Raw genomic sequence first — 5,882 nt, forward strand, 5'->3', positions numbered from 1 at the left:
CTTTGGGCAATGTTCTGCTGGGAAACCTTGGGTCCTGGACTTTGACATGTACCACCTATCTAAGCATTGTTTCAGACCATGTACACCCTTTCATGGAAACGGTATTCCCTGGTGGGTGTGGCCTCTTTCAGCAGGATAATGCTCCCTGCCACAAAGCAAAAATGGTTCAGGAATGGTTTGAGGACCACAACAACAAGTTTGAGGTGTTGACTTGGCCTCCAAATTCCCCAGATCTCAATACAGATCTCGTTGTTGTGCTCCTTCGTTTCTGTTGGGCTCTGCTTTCCCTGCGGGATCCACCTTGGTCCTCAGTCCCACCAGCTCTGCCTTAGTCTTCTGGCACCCTGGCTCCACCTCGGATGCTTGTCTCCAGATCTGTTTCGCCCAGTCTCATTGGCTTCACCTGGGTCTCCACCTTCATCAGCCCCATCTGTTGCCCCTCTCTGTTCATCTGCCAAATCTCCACCATGGCTTCTCCCTTCTTCGACTCCGCCGTGGGCCTTCATCCTGGCTGTGCTCCGGGTTCCCACCTGGCTCCTCCTGCTCTCGTCTCCTCTCTGGGTCTTCCCACCATCACTGCCACCCTGGTCTCTTCCGCCGTTATCTCCTCCTGTTTCCTGCCCTTCACCAGCCCCTTGTCCTCCTCCAGAGCCCCCACTCTCTCTCCTCAATTGGACTTCTTGTGTAGTTACTCATGGGATGGGGGCGTAATGTCATGGTTATGTTTAGTGTTTTAGTTAGGTTCTGTTCTGTTACCATTTGCTTTTGTTTCCTTTGCTTATTAGTTTCTATGGTTGCATTCTATGAGTTTATCCTTGGATTTATTATTGAATACTGTTTGTTTCTCTGAATCTCCTGCATTGTGCACGTTACTGTCGCCAAATATTACACCAGTTTGCAGTATTAAGCAACATAACAGACTATTTTTGTACAGCTAAAATAGCTGGAAGTGGATGATACTGGAAGCCTCATGGATGGAAGCTCAGCAAGTATGAAATATCACCCAAGAGAGAATACACCATACATTTTTACCAATTTGAATGTCACATTAAGACTGGTAGACAGACTTAACATTTAACAAAAATCTAAATCTTTCCAAGAATCCCCAGGTTGGGAATCACTGGTCAAATCTATATCTCATATGATAATGCCATATCTGACCTGCTAGAGCTCTGATTTATACTGGCAGTGCAGTTTTATTGGCACAGAAATCCAACTAGTACCTTGGAAATTTATATATGACTAATCTCAATTCATCCCTTAGACACCTCTTGGCACATTGCTTTATCAATGTGCCCAAGGTAAAACTGGCATCTTTAGTATGATTAATTGCCAGAAAGTTTTGTCCAACTGTCAGGGGTCCCATGATTGGATCCTCTCTGCCCAAAGTGGATAAATGCATTCAGTTTCCATCATGAATGCAACTTCCTCTTGATTGAAGTCTAAAATATGCAGTCCTGTACATCTGCCATAGACACTGGCACATCAAACAAACGACAGAGAGCTGATAGAAAACAGACAGAGAGTAGAAGAGAGGTGATCCCTGTTTCCCTGACATCTCAAAACACGACTCTTAAACATGTGACCACTGCCAACAGCAGAAACACGCCAGTCCTGAAAACAATGTGGAAAGATTGATCCCTTCATATTAGGCGATTTGTCACACATACGATTCAGCAACTGAAAAGTCCCTGGCCCCCTGTTATTGTATATATACACAGTTCAATTCATAAATATATCATTCATGTTCATATTTAGATGACTGCTCCTCTGTTGCTGAAGGCTATGGTTTTGTGTCTGTTTGTGATGTAGTTGGCATTTTTATGAGACATCTGTGCTGAATTTTCAATTATTTATCCTGAAACACCTCCAAGAGTGAGAAGTGGAAAAAATCAACTTGGTCACTACAGACAGAAATGGCAGTAACTAAAATGCTGTCATGTAGTTCAAGTAGCACTGTTTAAAATAGGCCTACCTGTTATAACATACCATACAAATCTGTTATGAACCCCATAAAAACACTTTTAATGCTGTCAAATATAGCTGTAGATTTGTTTTGAGTATTTTATTTGACAATGATTTTGATAAATGTGACCAAAAATCCTTGTATGTTTGACAACATAAAAATGAAATCAGGCAAGATAAATGCTGTTTTAATAATTTAGCAAGTAAGCATTAAACTTATTATTTTAACCACACTCAAAAAAATGATTTTTTTGATGCTGTTCACTTTATTTAAACAACTTATTTTAAATCAACACCATTGTATTAGGTTTCTGGTTCAAATTTAATTGCTTCATGTTAAACTGACTTGAAACGATTACTTTTAGACTTAACTTGATGTTTTCATATTAAAATAACATGTTTCAATCAAGTAAACTCAACCAGGACTCAATCAAACAGGACTTTCACTTCCCATCATGCTTTGCAATGGGGCTGGTCTGGGAGAGTAAATGTTGAAACAAAGTGTTATTTTAAGCAGTTTTTAGCAAGATGAGAAAATGGAGAGACTTTTTAATGTTTACTTTCTATTATGTTGGTATTTAAAAGTTTCTGTTATGTTAAGAGTTTCGGGGTTACCATTGTGGTGAAGTGTAGAACACGTGCTTGGGTTGAGGACCTGCTAACAACAATTAAAGTTGTTTAAGAAATAAAAACAACTATTTTGGGCATGCTATAGATGGAATAAAACCATCTTCTGGCTAACACCTAACAATGAGAGTCTCTACAGAGTACAGGTTTTGTAAAAGTTGTGAAAATTATTCTTGAACGCATTCACTAAATAAACTAATCAATTAAACTGGATTTTTAGGATGATTAAATGTAATGGTTTTGGATAAAATTAAGAATGTTAACCTGATTCAACTAAATGGCATTGAGTTAACCTTACGTAATAAATTTAAGTTAACCGAAATAAATGATGTTAATTAAATGCGACATAACCAAATTACGTGGAACCTAAAAAAAAAAAAAAAGTATATCCAACGTATCATTTTTTTGAGTGCAGAACTAAATAAAATTCATGTTGTTTGTATAAATTAATAGTGTGTCAGCACCATAACCGCCATCATACACTACTACAAAAGTTTGGGATTTTTCATTTTTTTTTTAAAGTAATTAATACTTTTATTCAGCAAGGATACAGTAGACTGATCCAAAATGACAGACTTTTACATTGTAAAAAAAAAAAAAAACCTGAACTTTATATTCATCAAAGAATTATTTACAGCCAGCATATTATGTTTTCTGAAGGATCATGGTACACTGAAGAATGGAGTAATGGCTGTTAAATATAAATATTGTAATAATATTTTACAATATTATTGTTTTTACTGTATTTTTTGATGATTTAAAAATTGATTAAATTTGATTAGATAAATTTGATAGAAATTGATAAAAATTGATTGATGATTTAAAAAAAAAAAAAAAAAAAAATCTTTCCGACCCCAAATATTTGAACGGTAGTGTACACCAATATTTATACAATTCTTAAACTATTAAATTTGGTAAATAAGCAACTGGGCTTGAACTTATACCCTGGTTTCACCACAACTTATACCCTTTTGCCAAGCTGACCGCAAGTAAGACCTGTCAAACTGAACAAACTCCAGCAGTTTATAATAATTTGATTGGTCACAATTATTTGTCAACAGTACATTTTTAAAGATGACTTACTGTTTGTTTGACTGATAATTTATTATTAATTGGAGACAGGAGACAGTGCTGAGACAGAATGACATGTTCAAAAGCCTTCTAGACAAATAACCTTAAGTACAAATATATCAAATAATTTTCCGGTAATCAACTGGAAACAATTATTGTTATATACTGTGAATCATTAGAAGCCTGGAACACTGTTACGTAGATGCTATAAATAACATGATTTTGTACATTTTGAACATGTTCATTTTATTAATGAATGAATTCCATTCAGTCTTCAAACACTTCTTCATGTTTTTCTCCTTTGGCTGTGGTTAAATAGATTTAGTCTGAGAAATGGGTAACATATGGTATTACATTATATTTTGAACAGCCACACCGTAAAAAAGAAAAAGGAATTGCTGGGAAAGGATAAAAAAAAAGTCAAGGCAAATGACTTAACAGTACTTTTTGAGAATTTGAATTTCTTCATTTTTGTCTTCCAGATTTCTTTTTCAGCAAATTGCCATTATTGTATTCTTACATAGGGTTATGTATTTCTAATAAGAATTATACCCATGTGTTTTTAGTCAAAGTAATTCACAATTCTTAGTATTTGTGCCCGAGGAATTTCCTATTGAGAAAACCACAAAATCATTCTGTTAACAATTATGTTCAGTATCTTGTTTAAATTCTTACATCCGTATTATGTAATCTGATTTATTATTTTTTTTTGTTTTTACAATTGCTAACAAGTGTTTACCTATACCAGGGGTGCCGAACATCGGTCCTGGAGAGCCACAATCTGAATCCAAAAACTCAGGCAGCTGACTTGTTGCCTCGCTGCCTTATCAGGCAATGACTTTCCAGGCAGCGTTTGCGCATGAAGGCACCTTACGAAACTGATTTTGGACAGACTTCTGAGGCAGCATAACAGTTTAATGATCTACAGCAAAATAGCGCAAGCTTTGATGATAACTAAGTGAATATTTAATTACTACAGTAATTTCTCGCTAGAAATGACATCAAATGTGAAATACAGTGGTCAAAAATTTACATTTACACACAAACTGACCACCAAACGCAACTTTCAGACACCATCTTTATTTTTTAGCTCAACTTTCACTGAATGGAAAGCACAGGATTGTGGGATATCAAAGGCAGCAAAGGATACATCTATGCTGCCTTCAAAAATCGATCGGATGAAGGTATCTCATGAAACAGGATGTGAAGCTAACTTTGGAATCGGACGTGCCTTGGTGCCTTACTACCTTGGAATGCTTCCTCCGAAGGCAGCATTTTTAAGTTTTGGATGCAGCCACAGTCCTGCAAATTTTTGCCTCAACTCTAATCAAACCTGAACAAGCTAATCAAGGTCTGAAGGGTTACTAGGAAGCTTCAGGCAGGTGAGTATTTAACAGAGTTGGATCTGAACTCTGCAGGACTGTGGCTCTCCAGGACCGGAGTTCGCAACCCCTGGCCTGACATACACCTAAAGTACATCACGCAGTTAGCCAAATAGTTAATTATCTTCCTCAAACTCCATTTTGTTAATTAAATACCAAATATACATTTCAAGAAAAATCCATGATTTTAGTCGTTTAAGCTTGTATGTAAAGAAAGAACATTTTAGAAACGTGTTAATTGACAGCATATTGTGTGAAAACAACAAGAACATGAATGGATGTTGTGCTAATTGTGTTTAGAGCTTTGAAAATGTGACTACAAATTGGACAAAAGAATGTTAGCAATTGTAAAAAAAAAAAAAAAAAAAAAAAACTAATAAAACTACAGTTTATATAGGTTTTTGAAAACCCTTTTGTTATGTGACACTAAAAATATCGGAATGCATTTTTATTCAGTTCGGAATTTTGGAATTTAATTGTAATACATTTGTTTAGACCGAGTTGCTTTATTCTGTAAGCATGTTTAATAAAGGTAAATATCATACAAAAATATTTGGGAACCCCACAAATGCATTTCTTTCTAACGAGGGTCCCAAATCCTGCTTGGTAATTTCTTACAGCACTTAATGATTTTTAAATAAAGTTGATCTCACACACACCAAAGTGAAGCAGAGGAAAAGTTGCAGCTTAGGAAGAAAAACTAAGCGCTATGGTGTATAGAGAGAGAGGGAGAGAGAGAGAGAGAGAGAGATAAGTTAAAGGTTTAACAACAACAGTGTGACATCATAGGGTCCCTCCCTCTTGTTAATAATCCAGTATAGATGATGCGGTCGTACA

This window comes from Ctenopharyngodon idella, chromosome 9, assembly GCF_019924925.1.
Source record: "Ctenopharyngodon idella isolate HZGC_01 chromosome 9, HZGC01, whole genome shotgun sequence".
Classification (NCBI taxonomy): Eukaryota; Metazoa; Chordata; class Actinopteri; order Cypriniformes; family Xenocyprididae; genus Ctenopharyngodon; species Ctenopharyngodon idella.